Here is a 26,629-nt window from a genome sequence, read left to right as displayed (position 1 = left end):
ACTTTAAAAGCACATGATTTGTTTTTGTTTTTTAATCTACATGAAAAGGGTAGCCCAAGCATAGCCTCTACTAGCCACAAGAAGACTAGTTAGTGTAGGTTATTATCTGAGTCTATTATAGAGGGAGAGTTAACATGTTAAAATTTAAGGCAAATGTACTATGTTAGTCTAAATGAAGACTTAATCTGACCTCTATCTAAAGTATCAAACAAAGTTTCAGAGAGCCATAAAATAATACACATCAATTAATAATCATCATCTGCTGAGTCAAACATTGGAAAATAATGTCAAGAAGTTACCCTGTAATTACTTTGTGGCTCATTGAAAACCCATTTGACATAATCACTCTCTGACAGCTGCAAGAGGGAAAATGTTCTATTTCTTCTCCCACCAGTACCCTCTTCTGAGAGCCAGGGGCATCACTTTTCAGCACTTCCTGATCTGCCAAATGTTTATGAGGGAAGTGTGTGGGGTGCCTCTGTAATCAGTGCTCCGAAACCAGTCAGGGGTTGAGAGTTTCCAATCAAAGCTGTAGATTCAGGAGAGTCACAGTCAGGGGAAGGGCAATGGGCTTATTATTACAGTGCACAGGGAGGAAAATTACTCAAGTACAAGAGTACCTGGTTTTATCTGAAAGACCACTGGAACATTTCCATCCCTTCTGTGTTTGACATTACATTTCGTTTACAAAGGAACCTTCAATATCCAGCATATTATATGTTAAACATTTTTAGTTGCCAGTATGAGGGTCAATAGTTAAACTGTGACTCCTTGGAATAAACTAGGAGAAAAGTTAAATCACCCTGCACCCAGCTGACAAAGCCTGTACTTTCCATCCAAGCTTTTTGGATCCAGGACCACATTAGTAAGCTGATGGAGGCTAAGACTCCCACTGAAAGTAAAGGACAGCCAGTTTGACAGCTCATTTCCAAGATGTGAATATGGTACTCCACTTCTCTGAGCACTTAACTTTGAGCTAGCATCTGAGTCCAGTTCTCTACCTCCCAAGGGGAGTGTTTTCTCATTTTCCATTATAATTACCAGTTGGTTTTCATCAGGAGCATCTACCAGAAGAAAGGCCTACCTTTCTGATAGCACAACATGATAAGCTTAAAACCCCAGTACCTGCACAATAGAAAGTAAGAGGAGCCTAGAAAAAATTCCTGCAAAACAATCCTATTGTGAGGAGTTGAAGCTTTATACTGCACTGAGAATACCTGTGTTCTCATCATGAATGTTTCATTTTTTTTCCATCAGAAGAGATATAAGGTAGGCCTGTGACACAGCAAGATTTAGAAAGTCTGTTGCATTAATGAAAATGTCATTGTTGCAGTATCTTATACCTCTGCTATAAAAAGGGAAAAGCTTAAAGCCAGGAAAAGAAAAAGAAATAAAAGAACTAACCTGGCAACACTATAATACATACCGGGTTCTGATAGGTCATTTTATCCAACTGACAAGAACAAAAAGGGGAAAAGTCATTTATAGTTTGGTACTTAAAACTGGACTGGGAAGTGCTAATGGTATTTTTCTAATTTTCGTAACTTTCTGAGCTTTTCCTCAGGAATTACTACAAAGATAATTTACCCATTTTTCAAATTAAAATGAAACTTGAAAGGGAAATTATCACTTTACAAAAAACTGTTATTTACAATATCTTCAGGTTAAAACAGAAGGAATAAAATCCTTCATTAAAAAATAATAGATTGGCTCAGCCGGTGTGGCTCACTGGTTGAGCGTCAACTCATGCACCAAGAGGTTGCCGGTTCAATTCCCAGTCAGGGCACATGCCCAAGTTGTGGGCCCGATCCCGGGAAGGAGGGGGGGGAGGGCCTGCAGGAGGCAGCCAACTGATATTCTCTCACCAGTGTTTCTCTCTCTCTCTCTCCCTCTCCTTCCTCTCTCTCTCAAATCAATAAAGAAAAATTTTTTTTCAAAATAAATAATAGATTAATTGTGCTGACCTAATTTAAGTCAATATCATTCTCACTTTTGTCCCCAACAATGCCCCTTGCATATTTATAAGAGAATTCTGCATCATTAAAAATTGAATTCAGACTCTTTTATAACTGGCATTTTAAAGTAACTTTTTAATAATAATGTGTTACAATAATGAGAATCTTACTTATTAAAGCCTTATTTATTTATAGCATTGATACCTCATAGTACTCTTGCAAATCTTTGCTAACTTAACATGACAACCTCGTATCTTTCCCTAATCTCATGTTATTTATCCCAGTTAATTCCTTGCTTCTGGATGTGCTACATTTGCCACCCAATGAGTTTATTTCACTGGTCATTTACTTTTAACAGTAAAGCCAAACTATTTGGATGGAATAATCTCCCTGTAAATCCAACATAGTAAAAAAGACTCTTATTTATCCAGCATTTTGTGCCATAAATTGAAGCTTTATTGCAAAGAGTAAGCAATAAACAAAAACACCTCAGGGGTCTGGGAGGAGCAATGTAACCAATTACATTTAATTAAATCAAAGGATGGAAGCCCCAGGGTTGAATGAGCTGAAGAACAAATTTGCATTAACACCTAGCAGCCAAACAAGCAGCTCCAGGTCTAGTCTGCAAGTACAATTGTTGCCATCTATTCTCTGCACTGAAGGGGGGCCATTAGCTAAATTCTTAGGCATTGTTTGTCCACTAATGAGAGGCTGCCTTCTCAACATTTCACTTCATCACACAAGAAAATTGCCTACTAAAATAAACAGCTTCCTCTGAAAGCTCAGAAACAAACATTATTACCTGACTCCAGTTTGCAATTTGGTGAAAAACTCTTCAGGGCTGCTAAAGGAGAAAGAAAAAGGGAAATGAAAGGTGTGATTCCAGACCCTTTACATTTGATAGAGATCATATATTTGGGAAGATTCTTTTGTAACATCAGAGACTACAAAGCAGGTTATTCCTTAGGCTCCACCAAGAGTACCTTTGTTCTACATAGAATATTTACAACTTGATCCAACTTGAGAATCTCAAACATTCTGAGCTGAAAGTCTACTCTATTATTCAAGTCACAATTCCCAAAACAAAGTTCTCAGTTTATGAAGTGCTTCTCTCCTTTGGTGACTTACTATTTTTATTATTTAGGGAATTTTGTCTTAATATATTTATAAACACACACACATATCACATGTGGTATCACAAATTCTATTTAACTCTATTTAGTGAGAGCCAACTAATTATGTGAGAACCAACTAATTATGGTAAGTCAACCTAACTCTAGTAGCTTTTATCCTTTTGTCTTACACATTACTCCTTTAGTCTCATTAAAATATTACACTCTCAAAAACAAAACAAAACAAAAAGAAATCCTTGAAAGGGTAACCCAGTAAGTAATTATTAGCTCCACTATGGTAGAAGATGAGGAAGTAAGTATGATAAAATAGAGACAAAGAAAGAGGCAAAGATACAGATCTGGCTAAGGCTATTTCAGATCGAACAACCATCCAAAACTATAGTTGGAATATAATATATATCTAGAAATATTAATTTGCATTACTGATATATAATAATTCTTATGGATGAAAAAGGGGACACATACTAAACCTGACAAGCTCAGGGAAGGTCTGCATGGTGGCCTTACAAACTCAGAGGCTGAAAGTAACCACATAGGAAATTAAAATGTCCTAACTAAAAGTGAGTAGCCCTGTCCTAGGCCAGTAATCCTTGAAATGGTCAATCTCTGCCTTAACTAAGCCTATTGTCTTTTTGCATTTATGATAACATACCTTTGGAATGTCAGGGTAAATTTTTTTCTGGATCACTCAAGAATCAATCACTGCTCCACCACAGAACCCCTCATTGTTATGGCTATCATCTTGTTAACTGCTAACTATCCTATTCCCACCCATGTAAAAGAAGTATGTGTCTATTCGTTTTACTTTTTTTTTTTTATCCTCACCCGAGGACATTTTTCCATTTTTTGTTCAGATAGAGCGGGAAGGAGAGAGAGGAAGAGAGAGAGAGAGAGAAACATTGATGTGAAGGGACACATCGAGTGGCTGCCACCCTCACGACCAACCAGGGCCGGAGACAAACTGCAACCGAGGTACGTGCCCTTAGCGGTAACCGAACCCGGGTCTCTCTGTACTGCAGTCCGACGCTCCAACCGCTGAGCCAAACCGGCCAGGGCCATTTTACTTTTTTTTAATAAAAATTTTTGTTTCTTTATTGACTTTAGAGAGAGAGAAAGGTAGAGGGAGAGAGAGATAGAAACATCAATGAGAGAACATCAATTGGCCACCTCCTGCATGCCCCACACTGGGGATCGGGCCCACAACCCAGGCTCATGCCCTGACCAGGAATCAAACCAGCAACCTTTTGGTGCATGGGTCAACACCCAACCACTGAGCCACACCAGCTGGGCTACTTTTTTTTTTTTTTAATCTTCACCCGAAGATACTTTTCTATTTATCTTCAGATAGAGTGGGAGGAAGGGAGAGAGAGAAACATCGATATAAAAGAGACACATCTACTGGTTGCCTCCCACATGACCCTGACTAGGGCCAGGGAATAAACTGCAACTGAGGTATAAGCCCTTGACTGGAATCAAACCCGCGACTCTCTGGTCTACGGTCTGATGCTCTAACCGCTGAGTCAAACCAGCCAGGGCTATTCATTTTACTTTTTATCCAATCCCAGGGATTCCCCTCTTCCACTTTGCTTTCTCCCACCCCCCTAATCTATCACCAAGAAATTTCATATCATCCCCTTACATCTTCCCCTTTGATTCTGATGTATAAAATAAGTGGTAAAACTGTTATTTTTCTGGTGCATTTTCTCAATCCATTTGTTATTGGTGGAAGTGGGGTATCCCTTCCCCTACTGAATGCTGGAAGTGGCATCCTTACAATATCTTAAGAAAAAGAATTTTCTGAGACACACACAGGGTGAGTGATTTTTATTTGTGTGGAATTACAACTCTATGTTTCTAAAGTCCCATTTCCCTTAATCCAGTCATGGAAGACCTGTAGCTGGGGATTCGATAGAACTGAAAGCATCCAGAGTTTCTGTTCCATGTTGCAGGCGGGTCCAGTTCAGCATCAGGCCAGTTGCAGTCCATTACTCCATTGTGTGTGGGGTTTACATGGCCATGAGCCATGTGGGCAAATGCAGGGAGGCCAAGAGAATGTGCCCCCTGTAACAAGAGTCACAAGGGAGCCAAGAGTGCAAAAGCATCAGAGTCAAGAGAGACCAAGAGTGTAAGAGGAACAGGAGAGTCAATACCTTTGTTTAGGGGATTAAAAATCTCAAATCTTCCCTTGCTTGCAGTGGCCACACCTACTCTGGCCAATGTCCTGTTCCCAGGTGTGACTGACAGAAGCATCTTCACTGGTCCCCCCAACTTCACTGGGCATGTGTCTATCTCCACCCTATCCAGTCCCAGAGATCTGTAGCCAGTGGCTCGCTCCTTGGTATGTGTAAAGCTGTAGCTTCCTAGCGAAGCTGACCAAATGACATGCCTATAATATTTAGCCTTCCCTTTGCTCCTTTCCTATTATTAATAACTAGGTTAATTATAATGGTATCACATGAACAGTCTGCTTCCCAGCAATTATTGTCAGTTTGACTCAAATAAACTAACAAAAATCCTCTAAAGGTTTGGATGTTTCTTACGTCGACATGCTCCATACATAAATATTGAAAAGTTTAATATATATAACAACCTGATTTACCATGCTAATACATTCCACTTTGCTTCAAAGTCAGCAGCATAGCTTGTAGGGTAAGGATACTAGCTTGGATCTAAGTGGGATTCAGACATTTCTGGACTGGTCAGGTGAACCCAACAGACAAGGCCTGTTTGAGTGGCAGGGCTCAAAAGGCTCTATAAGAAGAGCTAGGCTCTTTGACTTGAACCTTAAGTTCAAAATAGCTGGAACAAAGATTCTCACAACCTATACTTTAGATCCCTTCTTTAGACTCAAAGCATTCTTAAAGCCCCCAAAAGGTAGAGAAAAGACAGGAAAAGGCAAAATAACCTCCTGCTCCAACAGTACCCAGGTTCAGACAGTCACTCCAGCAGGCAGAGGACATTACAGAGAACAAATGCCTGCTGCCCATGCTCTGTGATCCTTCAAAGTCTGTAACAGTTTTACAAACTCACAGTTATGACAAACATGCATCTGGAGTTGTAGACTCCAAATTTCTGGCTCCTTCACACAAGCAAATGTCATTAAATCCTTTCGAAGGATTAAAAAACAAACAAAATATTAAATAAGAGCTAGGCTGACTCTCTAGAACCTCATCTCTAATATGTTAACCTGACCAGTCCAGAAATGTCTGAATCCCACTTAGATTCAAGCTGGTATCCTGACCCTACAAGCTATGCTGCTGACTTTGAAGCAAAGTGGAATGTATCCAGGTGGTAAATCAGGTTGTTAAATCAGCATGTCGTAGTGGTAGCTGAGGAGCCTCTTGGTAAAGAACTCAAGCTCTGCATCGGCCGCAGTCCAGAGAGACCCGGTTCGGTTCCCGCTAGGGGCATGTACCTTGGTTGCAGTTTGTCCCCGGCCCACGGCTGGGGTTGTGTGAGTGGCAACCAGTCGATGTGTCTCTCTCACATCGATGTTTCTCTCTCTCTTCCTCCCTCTCTCCCTCTTGCTCTATCTGAAGATGAATGCAAAAGTGTCCTCGGGTGAGGATAAAAAAAAACTCAAGCTCTGCATGTCTAGTGTATTAGTGAGATGAATTCAACAAAGTGTATGCTTAGGTTGGGGTGGGGGGATTTGCTGAGGAAACTTCAAAGAAATCTGTCCTAAAAGTAAATAGATTAATACAAAAAGGAGTGTGAAAGAAGAAACAGGCAGACTTACGTGACCCTGAAGAATTGTTGGACAGGAAGAGTGGCTCTGGTTATTGAGTCCTCCGTGAGACTCATGAAAAATAACTGGAAGAACTGTTTCACTGAAAATCCTGTGTAAGGGAGAAATCAGCAGCACTATTTTGGAAACCCTCTAACAAAGAGAAATATAAAAGGAAGAAAGGCATGCTCCTCTGTTTCACTACCAATCACTTCACATTCTATACTAGCACAGCATACTATCCAGTACACTCTCCAGAATGTATAGAGTACGAGATCGCAGTCCTTAGAAGAGCAATAGATATGCCCATCTAATACCTGACAGTTATAGGAATACCAGTTAAAGAGGCCTTGTGTGTGAACATTTGTGATACTCTGAGGGACTCTCAGGAATATTTCAGAGGCACATTAGATGAGGTCCTATAATAGCAGCAGTTATAAGAGCCAGTTGAATTTGAGTTATTATAGTTAATGTGACTTCATACCTCTAAGCTGGTGTGAAGCCTGAGAAAATGGGGTATACAAACACACAAGAATTTGTGGAAAATCTTGGATTGCGTTTACTACATCTACAAATTAATCTATTTTGTGGTAGCTATTTATTGGCATTGGGCTCCATGTCAATTTACATTGGAAGGCTGTATTTTGCAGGCAACATTTTTATGCCAACGTGTTTTTGGTTTCCTAGTCATAAATGGCTGAAATGCAGCATCAACCACTCTCTTAAGAATCTCATTTTGGTGTGCTTGGTGGTAATCTGACTAGCCTGAATTACAAATACTCTTCAGTCTCACCAGACAACAGATCTTGTGAAATTATTTAATTATAATCTGTACTAACATAAATGCTTACCATATTTCTCAACACTGAATATTTTCCCAGCTATTCTCAATCACCAGGTGTTTAGATTTTCTTAATTGCTAGGAAATCATTCTCAATGGCAGAATTGCAAATTTCTATTTGAATCAAAATTTAAATATTCAAGTAATCCCTCCACTAAGTATATTTTTTCTTTTACCAGTTATGTTGAATTGCCTTTGCCTTTATTTAATTCTATTTTATACTAACACAAATTATTTTTTATTTTAATCTATGTTTTAAGATTGGCATAATTTCCAATTATTCTTGTAAAGCAAATTACTTGGTAAAATGATTCTCATATTTTTTTTGTTTTTTTGTTTTATATCATGGACAAAATTACTAAGATGTTTGCTTAATGGGTTCAACCAAGGATAGAACCAGAAAGAGAATTAAATCAGTCTTCCTGTAATAGTCTCCATTTTAAACATATGGTTTTTGATTTAACAGTTCTTTTCCCCTTTGAAAAATGTAACATCATTCACTCATTGTGTTACCAAAAATATGAATAATTAAATGGTCTCTCTTATAAATCTAAAATTTTTTTTTCCTCCCCAAATTATGCCAAGACCTCCTCCCTATATCATTTCCTCCCACATCAGGGACCACCCCTCCAGCTAGTTTCTCCATACCACATGTCAGTTCCCCCATGCCACATCTGAGCTCTTCCCCATATTATGCCAAGGTGCCCCTCCCAATCAAGGCCCACTCCTCCTGATGGGAGCAAAGGGGAGGTATCTCTTCCCATGGTTTATAGTGATCTTCCCTACACTGGAGCTTACCTACCTCCTGCCAGTCTAATATTCCTACTAAAGCCCTTTCTCCAGTCACTCCTCTGTCCACCAGGGTGAATCCACAACTGTGCCCATTCCTAGAAGGCCCCATAACCAAATTCCTCAAATATCCCAGAGTTCTTCCTTCTCAGAGTATCTGCCACACCAAAATCCTCTTCCCAAAGGCCTTCCCTCATAGGAGGAAGTTAGTCCCTTCCTCCTATGCCAAGCCTTGCCACTCCACAACCCCTCCTCTCTTGGAGCTCCCCTACCAACCTCTTTCTCGGGGGGACCCCCACACACACACACACACCAGGACTCTCTCTCCCAGACCCAACCCCCTACACAGGTTAGGGCTAGCTAGCACAGGGCCTACAGGGGGAGCGGGGAGTGCAGTGGGTCCCCCAGTGGGGTGGGAGAACAGCCAGCAAGGCAGTGGGTGGCAGCAACGAGGAGACCACAGCCTGTGGCCAGCCCCACAAGCCCAGTAGCAGGGAGGGCGGGCAGGACAGGTAGCCTGGTGGGTGACAACAGCAGCTGTTGTGGGTGGGGGAGGGGAGAGGAGACAAGGGTCCTGAAAATTTTCTTGTAGATATATGAATATACAAATGATCCATAGCCTCTCTGTAATCGAAATAGTTCATATCAAATGTCATTGTTTTTTATTGTTCTATTAACTATCAAAGAGTCTATAATGACCTCAACTCTATGATAATTTGTCATCGCTCTTCTCTTCTTTTAGTCATGATATTCTTCTCACAAAGTAATGGGTGTTATAACAATGGTTACTAGATACTAGCTAGATGATTAGCCTCTTTCAGCAAGATTTGGAATATTGTCTTTTGGTAAGATGAAGTCGTATTCATTTAAAAACCTGGCTACTAACTATAGTTAGACAGTTTTGTTTTATTTTTAATTATTCTTTATTTTATTACTAATATAAATGAAGTCCTTATAAAAATACAAGTATTGTTTTCTTTATCAACTTAGGGGTAAATCTCCTTTTATGAGACTAGGGACATAGGTCTATATAAAGCTAGTGACACACCTAGCATTATCGTTATGACTGTTACTTTATAAAGAGCACTGAAGAAAACAGCAAATTTAAAGTTAGAGGCTAAATCAGGCTTCTGGTCAAGATGGTGGTGTATGTAAATGTGGTACTCACATCCTCCTACAACCACATCACAATTACAACTAAACTTCAGAACAACTATCATTCAGAACCACCTGAAATCTAGCTGAACAGAAGTCCTACAACTAAGGATATAAAGATGAAGCCACATCCTGACTAGTAGGAGGGATGAAGAAGGGGAATGGGCTGGTCCCATATCCACATGTGGCAAATAAAAATGGGGAGGAATATCTCAGCTGCAAAGGTTTCTCCTGAGGAACAAGGAGTCCCAGCCCTACACCGCGCCCCCCCATCCAGGGTTCCAGGCCAGGAAGAGAAGGCCCCATAACTTCTGGCTGTAAAATCCAGCAGGGATTGTGGTTAGGTGAGACAGAGTCTTCTGGGGTCCCAGGCATTCCTCTTCAAGGGCCCATGTGAGGACTTACTCAGACACATTTGTTCTGAGCTCTAGCGTTGGGGCAGCAGCTCAAAAGGTACCAGGGACTGCCTGGCCAGCATAGCTCAGTGGATTGAGCATCATCCCATCGACTGAGAGATCTGGGTTTGATTCCTGGTCAGGGCACATGCTGGGGTTGCGGGTTCAATCCCCAGTAGGGGGTGTACAGGAGGCAGCCAGTCAGTGTTTCTCTCCCACATTGATGTTTCTCTCTCTCTCTCTAAAAAAATCATTCAAAACATATTTTTTAAAAAAGGTCCCAAGGACATACAAAGAGGAACTGAATAGTCAGGTGTCAAGGCAGGAGCTAGAGGTGCAGCTTTCTCCCAGACAGGAGCGCTGTCAGAGGCCACTGCTCCTTTTCAGAGCCCTCCCCCAGCAGAGCCAGCAGACAGGGGCCATATCTGAGTCTCCATCAACCTGGCTATCACTGTTTGCCCCACCCTGGTGAATCCCTTAGACCTCCACCCCACCCAACTTGTGGGCCCACCCAAGCTGTTTCAATGGCTATTCCATATGAATGGCCTGTCTTGGTTTATGTTTCAGACTCTCCTAAAAATCTCTCAAACAAGCAGTATTTGGTTCCACCTGCCCTGTACCTCTCGCAGGCCAGAAGGGATGGGCATGAAATATTCAAAGTGATAAAAAGCAAGGACCTACAACCAAGATTACTTTACCCAGCAAAGCTATCATTTATAACCGAGGGACAGATAAATGGCTTCCCAGACAAGAAAAAAACTAAAGGAGTTTATCATGACCAAACTAATATTACATGAAATGTTAAAGGGTCTTCTTTTCTTTTTTGTTAATCCTCACCCAAGGACAGATATTTTTTCCATAGATTTTTACACAGAGTGGAAGAGAGGGAGGGAGGAAGAGAGAGCGAGCAAGAGCGAGAGTGAGAGAGAGACAGAGAGAGAGAAGAACATCAGTGTGAGAGCAATACATCCATTGGTTGCCTCCCATATGTGCCCTGACTGGGGCCAAGGATTGAGTCCGTAACCCAGGTATGTGCTCTTTACGGGAAATCGAACCTTTGACCATTCAGAGGGCTGACTCTAACCACTGAGCACACTGGTCAGGGCTAAAGGGTCTTCTAGAAGAAAGAGGAGGAGGAGAACGAAGAGGAGGAGGAGGAGGGGAAGAGGAGAAAATAATAAAAAATATGAATAATAAAATGGCAATAAATACATATCTATCAACAACTGAATCTAAAATAAATGAACAAGAACAGAAACAGACTTATAGATACAGAAAACATTTTGATGGCTGCCAGATAGGAGTGGGGTTTGGGTAGTGAGTGAAAAGGTGAAGGGATTAAGAAGCACAAATTGGTAGTTACAGAATAGTCACGGGATGTAAAGTACAGCATAGGGAATATAGTCAATAATATTGTAATAACTATGTATGGTATCAGATGGGTATGAGATATATCAGAATGATTATTTAGTGACATATAATGTCTAATCACTGAGTTGTACACTTGAAACTAATATAATATTGTATGTCAACTGTAATTGAAAAAAAAAAATTTTAAATAAGAAAGGACGAATCAAAGTCAAAAATTATAATAAAAGAATAGAATGACTTTAAAAATCTTGGAGAGTAAATGAAGGATTCCACCCTAAGCCCTCAGGTCCCACTCTCCAGAAGTGAGCAGTACTGTTAATTTGGTATATATGCTTTCACAGCTTTTGGCGTATTCACATATACACATTATACACATTACTCAACAATACATCCTGGGTATCCCTCCAGAATAAAGCATATAACTCAATGTATTCTTTTTTTTTTTTTTTTCCAATCCTCACCCAAGGATATTTTTCTATTTATCTTCAGATAGAGTGGGAGGCAGAGAAAGAGAAACATCAACGTGAGAGGGACACATCAACTGGTTGCCTCCCGCATGACCCTGACAAGGGTTGGGGACAAACCACAACTGAGGTATGTGCCCTAGACCGGAATCAACTCAAGACTCTGGCTGACACTCTAACTGCTGAGCCAAACCAGCCAAGGCTCAATTTATTCTTTTTTTATTGATTGATTTTTAGACAGGAAGGGAGAAGGAGAGAGAGAGAAACATCAATGTGATAGAAACCAATCAGTTGCCTCCTGAATGCACCCCAACCTGGGATTAAACCCAACACCTGGGTATGTGCCCTGACATAATCGAACTGGTGACCCTTTGGTGCACAGGACAATACTCAACCAACTGAGCCACACTAGTCAGGGCCAATTTATTATTTTTAATTACTACATAATAATCCACTGTATAAATACACTGTAATTTATCCAACTATTTTATTAATGATGGGACTAGACTCATCAGACTGTTTCCAAGTTATTTTCCTTTCCAAGCCAAATAATGCTGTAATTAACATCCTTATCATGTGTCCTTATGTTCTAGAGGACAGATATCAAAAATTAGGATTGCGGGGTCAAACATGAAAAATGATATTTCAATTTTCTTTAACCTGTATGAAAAGTTTTAATACACACAAAAATAAAGAGATTAGAAAATAATAAACTCCCATTTACCCATTATTCAACTTTAACAACTGCCAAATGTTAATGTTCCTTTTTCCCCTTATCTATGAAATTTAATCTATTAAAATCTATTTAAATATTAAAAACTATTAAAATCCATTTTAATAGTTCTGTCTCTATGAATGAATGACTCTAAAGGTTTATCAAAACTTTTAATTTTTTAGAACATTAGTTTATATTAAACACCAGCATTTGTATTTTCTTTAATATTGTACATAACTTTTTAAAAACACATAAATAATATTCACTTCCTCCCTCTACTAAGCTCTTTGAGATGGAGAAACAGCAGAATCAAAGCACCTGAGACAGTAGAAAAATAGATTAGAAAAGATCATCCTAAAAGCATAAAAGACCTTGAAAGGGAACAATATCAGGCAGGCATACAGGTATGTTAAATGACAGAGGCAACAAAGAGAAAGAAAGGAGTAACATTAAGTAGATATTTAAAAGCTAGCATTAGCTGGTAGGAAAAGTACTTAAGGGATTGCTGGTGGTCCGAGTGGGAAATTTAAGCAAAGAAATAGCAAATCATGAGGCATAGTACATGCTATTTGAATGTATTTTGGAACTAGCTGCTTAAAATATATTGCACTGATCAGCAAGCTAGGTGAATAGCCACTTAGTGCTCTCCCAGCAAAAGATGTTTGGAGCAAAAAACCTCATCAATGTGTAAAAAATTAACATATATTTCTTCTTAAATATAAGTAACATCCCTACTAAAGAAAGATAATATAGAATGTGTATATATGTACACAAATATGCAAAATGGACACAACATAAATGTGTCCCTCAAAAAACACATAAAATGAAATTTTAAATGTACTAGAGACATGGGCTATTTAAAAGAATCCTAAAGTAAATTATTCTATATAGTGAACATTTTATAAATATTCATATATTAATTTATTTTAAGTATGGTTCTCTTTTTTAAATATTAAATTCACTTATCCATAAAGCATTTATTGATTATTCACTATATGCCAGTTACTGTACATACACAGGAAAAAAAGTCAGTCCTACCTCTCTCTAGGAGCTTACAATCTAGTGAATAATTTAGACACAATTATAATAATATGTGATATGTTTTAATGGTGTATTTTTTAAGTCTACAGGTAAACATAAAATGTATGTTTGTTGCTATAGCTTAGAAAGAGTCAAGAAAGGATTTATAGAGGAGTGACACAAGTTGATTCTTGAGGCTAAAAAATTCAGAAATAAGGGGGGGAAATTTTTATAAAACTTGTGCAAAGCCTTGGTGACTCATGTCAATATATTTAAACTGGAAATATTTTCTAGTGTAGATTTGACAAGAACCATATATGGTTTTGTTACCATTGTAACTAGCTAGTTAATATTAGTAATAGGAAAGGAGCCAAAGGGAGGCCAGGCAATATAAGCATGGCTATTTGGGCAGCTTTACCAGGAAGCTGCAATTTCACACTCCCCAAGGAATCATGGGTCCATTCTCGGCAGAACACTGGGGAAAATGGAATATGGACACATGCATAATAAAGTCAGGGTGATGTAAGGAAGATACCCAGCTGTCAGTCTAGCCTGTGGAGCCATGGATTGGCTAGAGGGGATGGAGCCACTGCAAGCACAAGAAACCTTAGGTTAAAATCCTGAGACAAAGGAATTCTCTCTCTCTCTCACTCCTCGGGCTTTGCTCCAGCTTCCTTGTATTTGCCCGTGTGCCAGCTTGCCATGTGGCCCTAGAAGCTGCATGGACAGTGCCCCACACGCAATGGACTACAACTGGGAACACAAGCTGCGTTAGCCTGATGCTGGACTGGACTGTGCAAACATGGAGCAGAAGCTTTGGACACTGGCTTTAATCCTAGGTGCACTGAAGACACAGCTGGACTTTTCCCTTGGTAGGATGGAGGGAGATGGGACCTTGGAAACTCAGGGTTTTAATTCCATGCAAATAAATATTGCTCGTTCTCCAGTGTGAATCTCAGAAAAGTCCTTTTCTCATGACATCACAAGAAGCCTACTTCCACTGGCAACAGGTAGGGACACAAAGAGTACCCTACCAATAACAGTTTACTTAAATTAAGTTTAAATTTTTCTTAAGTTATTTTTAAGTTTCTATAGCATTTATATAAGATTGGTAAATGTGTTTGTGTGTGTGTGTGTGTGTGTATGTGTACAGATGTTAGAGTGAATCTATATATGAGTGAATGTGTGTGTATACAGATGAATGTGTGTGTGTACAGATGTTAATCTATATATTAGCGTCCATTCCCTTCCTGATATACCACCTAAAACAAAAGTAAGATTTGAAAATGAAAGTAGGGTTCATAAAGGCACAAAAAGATAACAGCAAAAAGCTGAATCCCAAATTGGCAGTGGGGGAAGTCATTTACATTTCTATTAAATGAAGGTGAGAATGGGTTACATACAGAAATATGTGTTAAAATCTACTTACAAAACAGTTAGACCTTAAAATCATATCTCCCACTCCAAACAACTGTCATCCACATTAGTCCCCAAAGAATATAAATCAGAGGGTCCCTGGACTACAGGACATTAGTTCAGTCGAGGGAGTGTAGTAAAGGGTAAAGTAAAATATTTTTCTGAAAAGAAATTGAGTAACTGAATTTTGAGACTCTTCTTCCTTCCCAATCTAAAATGCCAGCAGCTAAGTTATACACACTCCCCAAAACAGCAGACTCAAGAGTTTTCTGTGGGAAACAGACCAATTTAAGAGATACACCTAAACATGTGGACATCTAGGGTTCCTCAAGAAATAGCCCAGCCAGATTATCTCACAATGAAACTCATACTCAACAAGCTAGGCTTGCACAATAAGCTAGAAGTCAATCAGTTTTATAGTATGCAACCCTTAAAGATCACCAGATATTGGATAAAGACCTCCTTTATAAATAACAGAGGCCTGCTCGGCTGGTGTGCCTCTATGGATTGAGCATCGTGCCATGGACTGAAAGGTCCTGGTTAGGGCACATGCCCAAGTTGCAGGCTTGATCCCCAGTAGGGAGCATACAGGAGGCAGCCAATCGATGTTTCTATCTCTCTCTCCCTAAAAAAACAAACAAACAAAAACTATATAAAATAAATAAATAAAAAACAGAGGCCAAAAGAGAACTGAAAAAGTAAATTGAAAGAGAGACAATAAATAGAGAAGACAAAAACTTCCAGTAATATATTATCAAAAACTAAGAAACAGCCCTGGCCTGTTTGGCTCAGCGGTTAGAGCATCCATCTGCGGTCCTGAAAGACCCGGGTTCGGTTTCCGCTAAGGGCGCGTACCTCGGTTGCAGTTTATCCCCGGCCCTGGTCGGTTGTGCGGGTGGCAGCCACTCAATGTGTTCCTTTCACATCGATGTTTCTCTCTCTCTCTCTGTTCCTCTCTCTCCCTCCCACTCTACCTGAACAAAAAAATGGAAAAATGTCCTCGGGTGAGGATAAAAAAAACAAACAAACAAACAAACAAAAAAAACTAAGAAACAATCAAATATGAAAAGAATGTAATGGGGGGAGGGGTGAAAGTAAGAAAAAAAAAGCTTTTAAATATTAAAAAGCATAAAAAAAAAAAAAATCCAACAGGAAGATTACAAGATAAAATTACAGAACTATCCCTGAGAGTAAAGAAAAAAGTCAAAAATATGCCAAACAAAAAATGAAAAAATAATTAGGGAACCTGTCCAGGATGTCTAACATTTGAAAAAATGGAAGTTCCAGAAAGAGACAACAGAGAAAACAGAAAGGAAGAAATCACTACAGGAGTAATTCAAGAAAATTTTCCAGACTGAAAAATACAACTTTCCAAATTGAAAGTACCCACCAAATGACCAATACAATGTTTGAAAATAGAGCCACACCAAGATATTATATTATAAAATTGAGAACACTGAGAATAAGAGAATATGTCAAATTCCAGAGAAAACAAACAGATTTCATAAAAAAGAGAGAATTAGAACAGCACTGGAATTCTCAAATGCTACATTAGGATCTACAACACATTGCTACAGAATTTGGAAAGAGAAACTATTTCAAATTCTATCATTTTATATCCAACCAAAGTATCACAAGATCTTAAAAAAGTACTTCTCCTTACTTTCTCAGGAAGGTACTAGAATTTATAATTACCCAAAATGATGGTGTAAACAAAGAGGAAGCCATGATATCTGGGAAATGAGATGCAACAGAAAAGACAAACAGGGATGATAGTGAAGGGAGATTTCAAGATGAAAGCTTTGTAGTAGGCCTAGAGATCAGGCTGGAACAGGTCAGAAGGCATCAGAAAAGACTTCAGAAACATGAAATTGATGGTGTACATATAGATAATTCTAACTGAAAACATCTTAAGCCTTAAAAAGATACAAATAAAATCATGTCCTGAGATAATGTGTTCATGCCATTAAATTTAATTTTATGTAATTAGGGTAAATCAAGCCATTTTCTTGCCAATATTCTAAAAATTGTTATCAGGATGAATTCTTCATTGATGAAGTAACATAGTTATTTTAAATTATTTTTTTAATGTTTACTGGTGAGACTTAAGACAGTTCAGAGATCACCCAAGCACCCAGACACATCAGACACTGAGATAGTTATCCAGGCCCTGGCCGGTTTGGCTCAGCGGTTAAAGCGTCGGCCTGCGGTCCTGAGAGACCCGGGTTCGGTTCCCGCTAAGGGCGCGTACCTCGGTTGCAGTTTGTCCCCGGCCCTGGTGGGTTGTGCGGGTGGCAGCCACTCGATGTGTTCCTTTCACATCGATGTTTCTCTCTCTCTCTCTGTTCCTCTCTCTCCCTCCCACTCTACCTGAACAAAAAATGGAAAAATGTCCTCAGGTGAGGATAAAAAAAAAAAAAAAAAAAAAAAAAAAAAAAAAAAAAAAAAAAAAAAAGAGATAGTTATCCAGATTTTAATAAACAGTAGTTTCTTCAACAAGTGTAGAATGTTTTATTCCTTTTCAGTCAAAGTTGAAAAATCATTTGGGCCCTGGCTGGTTTGGCTCAGCGGTTAGAGCGTCGGCCTGCGGTCCTGAGAGACCCGGGTTCGGTTCCCGCTAAGGGCGCGTACCTCGGTTGCAGTTTGTCCCCGGCCCTGGTCGGTCGTGCGGGTGGCAGCCACTCAATGTGTTCCTTTCACGTCGATGTTTCTCTCTCTCTCTCCCTTCCTCTCTCTCCCTCCCACTCTATCTGAACAAAAAATGGAAAAATGTCCTCGGGTGAGGATAAAAAAAAAAAAAAAAAAAAAGAAAAATCATTTGGGAATTGAAAATGCAGGTGAGCACATAATAGGTACTTAATAAACACTTAAGACTATTCTTTCTTTTCCAGTCTATAAATAAAGAGGAGGCAAATAAAGATAAAATTAACTATATATTTTACATATACACATATACATATACATGCACAAACATACACATATACTCACAAATATTTAAATTCTCTCATAGCTTCTATACTACTTTCATTTTTTAATCTATTTCATCCTTTTAACTGAAATGATTGCTTCAAAAATATGTCTTATTAAAGGTACTGACAGATAAAAAATATTTAAAATAGTATCACCTTATTTTCTATAAAATATAAGCACTGGCCAGTGTGGCTCAGTGTTTAGAGCATCGGCCTAAGTACTGGAAAGGTTGTGGGTTCGACTCCCAGTCAAGAGCACATACCTGGGTTAATCCCCGGCCTTGATCAGGGTGTGTGCAGGAGGCAGCCAATAGATGTGTCTCGTTCACACTAATGTTTCTCTCTCTCTCCCTTCCACTTTCTCTAAAAATCAATGGAAAAATATCCTCAGGTAAGGATTAACAAAAATAAAAATAAATATTTGTTAATAGTTGTTGCCATTCTTAGGTAGCATGGGAAATGAATATTTCCCAAAAATATATGATTAACTCATTGAATTATAAAAGACTTCTTTCCAAAAGAATTTACAAGTATTTAATTAGAGTTGATAAACAAAATGACTAATCAGAATCGACTCTTAAGTATATAAATAATCTAAAACTATACAAAGGCAAACATGTCTTAAATGCTTCCAAATATATAACACGTATCAGAAGTTGCAACTCAAATGTCCATGGGTAGAGTGGTGAGGGCACAAAATGGAGAATCTGCTCGCTCCGACTATGGGAGCGCCGACTCAGACTGCTAGATCATTATTTTTCTCTACAAGAAAATAGAAATCTAGGGTTTTATGTGAATTTTCCTATTTCCAAGTCTTTTTAATTATTGAATTAGCTAAGCAAAACAATTTTGTGTTCTGAATTCAGTTTCTATTCATTAATGGGGCCTATAGTATATGTCCTATAAAATTAAGACATGCCTGTAATCTGGTAAAGTTTTATTTTGGGAACAAAAGATTAACAAATAGTTAATACAATATGATATAAAATCAAGCACTAAATTTAGGATACAAACTACAAATCTGTAGGTTAAAAACATCAAAAACAGCAATATGAATCAATTTCTCCTTTCTCATTATTCTAATTTCTTCTTATTTTTTTTGTTAATCCTCATTCAAAGATATTCTTTCACTGAATTTTAAAGAGAGTGGAAGGAGAGAGAGAAACATCGATGTGAGAGAGACACATCGGTTGGTTGCCTCCCACACAACCCAGATTGGGGCTGGGGATGAAACCTGCAATCCAGGTATATTCCCTTGATTGGGAATCGAACCCAAGACCCTTTGGTCTGAGAGCTAATGCTCTAACCACTGAGAAACACCATCCAGGGCTCTAATTTCTTCTGTAAGAGAATCCAGGAGATAAGCACAAGCAGAGAAGTTGTGGTTTATTTCTCATTTCCAATTCCCACTAAATTCTAATTAAGTTGTCAAATATTAAAATGAAACCAAAGTCTAAGAATAATTGAAATATTATTTGTCTTTCTTTGACTATCACAATTAAAAATCATACTTAATTTAAGTTGTAAGTCTGAGTTCCACCACAGCTTTCAGTCAGAACCTAAAAGACCCATGGGAAATGGCAATGACACCAGGTTGCGCCAAGGCTTAAGACAAACCATGAATTTACCACCAAGATTCTACCTGATTCAGCAACCTAGAACAAGCAGATTGTGAGCATGGGAGGCATCCACAATATTCATAATACACTCACATTTTCCAACTCATACACAGATAGAACAATCTGCAACTTTCCCTATTCTTTCCATGAACTGTCCTCACCTCCAGAAGCTCTAACACCAATACACAGATTCAGGGCTGGGAGTGGAGGATGAAGGGTGAGAGGAGACAACATGAAAAAGATGAGATACATATACACAGCACTAAATTCATTCAACCATCAAACATTTAGTTCATATCAAGCATTCATAGAGTGATGTAATACACACAAGCCATGCTAATGTCCAAATATCCATAATTCTCTGTGGAAAGTCTATCCATAGCCCCAACTACTTTGTTAAAGACAAGAATATCCTTTTAGATGAGCTTTTTGTGTGACATGTTTATGTAAACAATTTTTAAGTATCACTGTGGTCATAGTTATATTTTTAAATATAACTTGAGAAACACATTGAATACCTTAGAGAGAAAGAGCTATGTAAAAACACAAACCAGTATTACTATTGTATTATCATGCAAAAAAACATATTTTTCAAAAAAGAAAAAAAAATCTGAAATAAAGCAAAATCCACATTTGGTTTTAGACTATTAAAAGAAAATGCATTCTTTCACCCCAATCCTCACTCCCCAAATCCCCACTCCATTAGATTGTCAACTACCTTTAAGAAACCCTAGAGAGCCCATTTTCCGTGACCTTTAATCAGTCTCCTCTGAGACACAATCCACTGGACAGAATTCTTTTCCATTTGCCAAAGTTATTTTCTAGCACTCCAAGTTACCACTTTTAGTTTCAATTCCCACCATGAACTTTTAAAATTCATTCCTCACCATTTAGGGGAAATACTACCTTCAAGAAATATAGTGAAATAGTTGTAAATTCCTGTGTGACCAGGAATAATAAATATTCGTTTTTAAGCAAGTTACTGCTACCTTGCAAAATTGTTAATAAGATTAAATGGTAATAATATTCACAAAATTCCTGATAGATACTGTGAGGTATGCAAAAGAAATGGTAGCTTTTTTTTTCTTTTACATTGATTTTAGATAGGGAGAAAGGGGGAGGAGGGAGGGAGGGAGGGAGGGAGAGAAAGAGAGAAACCAATGTGAAAGAGATACATCTATCTGTTGCCTTCCCTACACACCCCAAATGGGGATCAAACCCGAAACCAGGTATGTGCCCCAACCGGAATTGAACCCGTGACCTTCTGGTGCACAAGATGATGCTCCAACCGAGACACACTGGTCAGGGCAGAAACAGTAGCTACTTTTTAAAAGACAGAGAAAAAAGTACTATTCAATATTTGCTCAAAGAGAAAAAAAACCAAAACACTTGCTTGGCATATCTTCTGCTAAAACTTGGAGGCACCTAAGTTAGAAACATCCCTTCAACTATTTAAAGGAGGGAAAATTTAGCAGGTTTATGACAAAGACATAAACTACCTTCCAGTATTATTGCACTGATTAGCATTAATACATTATGAATCTAGAAAGGATTATAGGGTTTATTTCAGTCTTTTCTCACAATTGCAACACTTTCTATTATCAAAGAGAACCATTCCAACTCCATAATTTATTTTAAAAGTGAATTAAAACTTTCAACAATAAAGACTGTCTTTAAGTGAAATAAAAAGAGATGTCTTCTAAATGTTCCTTCCCTGGTAAATAGTAAAAACAAATATAGCCCGGCTGGTGTGGCTCAGTGGATTGAGCATCAACCCACGGACTGAGAGGTCCCAGTTCGATTCCCAGTCAGTGCACATGCCGATCCCCAGTAGGGGGTGTGCAGGAGGCAGCCCATTGATGTTTCTCACTCACATTGATGTTTCTATCTCTCTTTCCCTTCCTATCTCTCTAAAAAAGCAACAAAAAATAAAAACAAATGTATAGAACTCTGTTTAAGGTTCAGGGGCATGCTTATCCAATATTGTATCAAAAGAAAAAACTGCCCTGACAACTATGGAGCTACAAAGTCAGACAACTGGAGACACGTGGCTAGGAAAACTATCATCTAGAGACCTAACCTACCCTCTAGAAACCTTTTCTAACCTACCCTCTAATCTTTCTAACAAAGGCTATATATACACTGTGATCCTTCTCAGGAGCTCAGAGCCAAATCCAGAGCTAGTCCTGCGTGCCACCAGCTCCCTACTTGAGTTGGGGCCTCCTATAGTCTCAGGGCTGCTGACCATTACCCATCAACATTAACCACATAATGCTCTGTACCTTAAAATTTATTTTTTTAACAGAACTTATAAATTATCTCTACCCAACCTCAATATTCTGCTAGACTGAGTTTTTAACCTCTGTGTACTCTTGTGACCTAATACAGGGCTAGAATGATCTGATCTCTAATTTCTTATCTCACAAAAGTAATGCATCAAAAGATACAGTACATTAACACCTAATATGCTGTGAGCTCCTTGGAGAAAAGTGGTATGTAAAAATAATACTTTGTTTTTTCACTGGTAAAATGAATTGCTCCTTTTTTCCCCAGTGCTTTCCTAAGCGATTTAAGATTTTATCCCAGCTTTCAGTAAAAAAAAAATAATAATAATACTCAATTTGGAACTTAAAAAATAACTACTTTTATTCAAAATAAAAATAACTTTGCTTTTTCCAGTTATAAAACTAATACATGCCATAAAAAATCAAGCAACACTGAAACGTATTAAGAGAAGGAGAGCCTTGGACGGTGTGGCTCAGTTGACTGAGCGTCCTCCCATCTACCAGAACATCACCTGTTGGATCCCAAGTCGCAGGTTCCACCCCTAGTCAGGGTGTCTACAGGAGGCAGCCGATCAATGTTTATCTCTCACATCAATGTTTCTTTCTCTCTGTCTCTCTTTCCCCCTCTCCCTTTCTCTCTCTCTGAAATCAGTAAAAATATATTTTTTTAAAAGAGGAGAATCATCAATAATCTAAATAACCAAACCAAATACTATGAACATTAACACATACTTCTATGCATATAATACATAGCTACTTAATGGATATATGTATTTTACACAAATAAGACCATATTCCCTATAGTGATTTTTAACCTAATATGTTTTAGAGATCTTGAACAGCTATATAGTATTCCATTTCACGGATTATCCATAATTAACCAGTCACTCAAAATTAAAGATTTATATTTTTTCCAGTTATTCATTGTACTACAAAAATCCCTTCACGTTCTAGCTTTACAGTCTCATGTCATTATTTTTTAGAAAAGGAATTACTAGCCCTGGCCGGTTTGGCTCAGCGGTTAGAGCGTCGGCCTGTGGTCCGGAGAGACCCGGGTTCGGTTCCCGCTAAGGGCACGTACCTTGGTTGCAGTTTGTCCCCGGCCCTGGTTGGGTCGTGTGGGTGGCAACCACTCGATGTGTCGCTTTCACGTCGATGTTTCTCTCTCTCTCTCTCCCACTCACTCTATCTGAACAAAATATCGAAAAATGTCCTCGGGTGAGGACAAAAAAAAAAAAAAAAAAAGAAAAGGAATTACTAGTTAAATGATATGGATACTCAAAATTTTAAATCAAACTACCTTACCAAGTATGTGGGGGTATACACATATATATACACACATGTACATATATATATATATATATGTACATGTATACATGTATGCATTATATACAAACTCACACACACACAGCCTCTATTTGAATGAAGAAAAACTTTTTAAATCCAAGCCGACATTCCTGAAGCTTTAATAATTCCACCAATATTATGGACCCTCACTACATAAGACAATAACAATGAAACTGAAAAACTAAAAATTTGAACTATATTTCCTAAGAGACAGTTAGTTACCTTTGGTTTCCCAAATACAGAAAGTGAAAATTGTTTCTATTTTAAAACTTTAAAAAAATTTTATTTTATAGCAAAGAAGATAGAGAGAGAAAGAAAAACATTAACATGAGAGAGAACCATTAATCCGTTTGCCTCCTGCACACATCCAACCAGGGATTGAACCTGCAACCCAGGTATGTGCCCTGACCAGAAATCAAACCTGACACCTTTTGGTGCATGGAACAATGCTCCAACCAACTGAGCCACACTGGCCAGGGCAATATTTTGTATTTTAATTAGAATACTTCCTTAAGTAATAATTTACTACTAACCCAAAGAGATTGGTTCTAGATATATCACAAAACAGGCTCTGCTATCAGACCACTAGAAAGGATCCAGAAACAGGACAATGTAGTTGTGTGCATTAAAAGTCCAAGTCAACCCTAGGATTCAGGAGGTGCGGGTGGGGGAGAATGTCACACTATCACATGTAAAAATACATGAGGCAGAGGATCTACAAATTTCTCCAGAAGATCATAAGACAACAACCACCACACAGAGTACTGTCATGTAGCCCAGCCAGGAGAAAAAATATATATATTTTCAAGGAATAGCAGAAGGGCAAAGAAACAAGAAAGAAAGAAATTTTTATTTTTTACTCTTTTAAAAGAGTAAAAAAGGCAAAAATACAGAAAAAATAAATAAGTAAAAATAAAAAATAGCAGAAGGAATCTTACCAATACATTTCTCCAAATTTAAGCTGAAGTGTTGGCCCAAAATCCTGATTAACTCTAGGTTACTGTAATGAAATATATAACTATAGATTTCCTATTCTTTAAAGGCTTATATGCATTATATTGCATATATTGCAAACAATAAATTGTATAAGAAATATTAACTCACCTGTTCATGCTGCCAAAAGAAAACAATGTGCTAAAAAAAAAAGTGCAAATGAAGCTAATATATCCCAAATACCAAATATGTAGTTGCATTATATAATATGACAGCAAATTAGGATCAAGAAAGTGCTAAAGAGGGTCACATTTTTTTCAAAAAAATTATTTCAGTAGAAAAGACGACTTTGGAGAAAGAGAAAATGGTCGGGGAGAGATGTAGTATGATGGAGCTTCTTTGACTAGAGGTCAGGGACTGGCTGGAAAGGAGACCCTGCCCACAGAGAAAACAGAAGCAAGAGATCTGCTGTGGTGCTTGCAAAGTACTCTCTGACCCAAGATACCTGAGTGACATGTTATGTGAAACACAGAAGCAGCCAGCACCTCCTTTTAGGTGAAGGATGTCATCTTACACTTTTCCCTAGAGTAGGTAGCTTGATGGCATCTCTTCCCAGGCAAGATGAATCAATAGTAGACACAACCTCTCCACAGAGTAACTTTGATATTTTAAAAGGAAGTAGGGCCCTGGCCGGTTTTGCTCAGCGGTTAGAGCATCGGCCTGCGGTCCAGAAGTCCCGGGTTCGGTTCCCACTAAGGGCGCGTACCTCGGTTGCAGTTTGTCCCTGGCCCTGGTTGGTCGTGCAGGTGGCAGCCACTCGATGTGTCCCTTTCACGTCGATGTTTCTCTCTCTCTCTTTTTCTCTCTCTCTCTCCCTCCCACTCTATCTGTACAAAAAGTGGAAAAATGTCTCGGGTGAGGATAAAAAAAAAAAAAAAAGGAAGTAGGCTTTCAAGTAGTAGAACCCAAAGAATAAAATATGTATACTTATCCCCACTTAGAGGCAAGCAAAAAGGAGCTTACTTTTCAAAATACTTTGTTTTCCACAATAGCAAATATAAATATATAAAAATAAGATGGGGTTCCTATTCTATAGAATAATGAATCATCCAAAAGCGTTGCGTGAAATTCATTTTAATTTCTACCTATGACATTCAAATGACTTTAAACAGTGAAAGGATATCTCAAAAATATAAAATGCTTTACAGGTCATACATTTAAAACCATAGAACACTTTGTAATAATAAAGGTAAATATAAATAATGTTTTTTTTTCTAATATATCAGGAAGCAATAAAATATCTAGAGGTTTCATTTATTTTCCAAAATTAAGGATTTTCCCATATCGATTTGGTTAGAGATATTCCCATATCGTTTTGGTTAGAAATTCAAGAAGGTTGACTCTCCACTCTGTGAAAATTGACAATAAATAAAATCATTGCTAATGAATAAAATTAGCTTAAAATTGAGATTAAGGGTTCTATAAACCATGAATATATTTATATATATATGTACATATATATTTATATATATATACTATATAAACACATATCAGATTTTTGTAACTAAAAAATATTTTAATTAAGTTATTCTTTCTATTATTAGGAAGCTATATTAACCTGGAAACTAATTCCTGAAATATATGAATAATTCTAGCTGTTGGTTCTCTCACAGTATTAGAAAATTTTTTCTTCGTTCTAAACGTCCCTCAATGTACTTACTATCGGTGTACTACCATGGTGATGATTTAGAAACTGATATTCTTGTATAGAACTTTCTCTATATCAATATTAACAAGATCAAAAGTATTCTTTTATTTGAAGCTAGAAGTATAAAAATTAAACTGATATTTAAAACAAAAAGCAAATAAACCCAAAACTTGGTCAGAAAAATTTATTTTTATATTGATAAGTTGATGAATATAGTAAATATATAAAAATGAATTAAATGGGAATGTGTAGACATATGTCTTTATATGTTTAAATGATAAAAGCTTACAGTCATTATTCAAGCCATTAATTCCAAGTATATTGAGCAATGAGACAGAATTATGATGTGGCGCCCTCTGCTGGGTTTTCTAGTCACAAACTCAACCTAATACCACAATTTATGTAAAATCAAACACAAGGCATCAAGTAAAAAACTACTTTTTCAATCCTTGATCACTTCAAGCCTTGGCAAAGATTCCATAAAAAGTATAATCAATTTTTACTTTATTGCAACAGGACTTTAACAATTATAACCAGTGTAGATTTTTCTTTTAAAATAAAAAGAATGTAATGTAAAAGTTACACTAAACAAGATGTTTTAATGGGTCTTATTTTTGTCACTACTTCTATCACTTGACATATTCAGTTTTTGAAGGCCACACTTATGGCAAGATATTTTAACAAATTACTATTTGGGTAACTTATTTTTCCTGCTTTGTTAGTTCAATCAAAATAGTTTATTTTTAAAACATTAGAATAACCCTTATATTACCTTCATTATTAGAAA

At 37.8% G+C, this 26,629-nt stretch overlaps 1 protein-coding gene and 1 long non-coding RNA gene across 2 annotated transcripts in view; both read right to left on the bottom strand.

The window, feature by feature from the left end:
* LOC118630623 overlaps positions 1-6,928 on the bottom strand; it is a 29,810-nt gene extending 22,882 nt beyond the window's left edge. The window contains exons 1-3 of the long non-coding RNA XR_004959665.1: positions 6,828-6,928; positions 2,758-2,799; positions 1,405-1,453 (exon numbers count right to left, since the gene is read on the bottom strand). This is a non-coding gene — a long non-coding RNA (uncharacterized LOC118630623). The remainder of the gene's footprint in view (positions 1-1,404; positions 1,454-2,757; positions 2,800-6,827) is intronic.
* CAMKMT (calmodulin-lysine N-methyltransferase) overlaps positions 1-26,629 on the bottom strand; it is a 379,656-nt gene that overhangs the window by 320,173 nt on the left and 32,854 nt on the right. The window lies entirely within an intron of this gene.

The sequence above is a fragment of the Molossus molossus genome, unplaced genomic scaffold, assembly GCF_014108415.1.
Source record: "Molossus molossus isolate mMolMol1 unplaced genomic scaffold, mMolMol1.p scaffold_m16_p_15, whole genome shotgun sequence".
Classification (NCBI taxonomy): Eukaryota; Metazoa; Chordata; class Mammalia; order Chiroptera; family Molossidae; genus Molossus; species Molossus molossus.
This window is presented reverse-complemented; position numbering and strand designations above follow the sequence as displayed.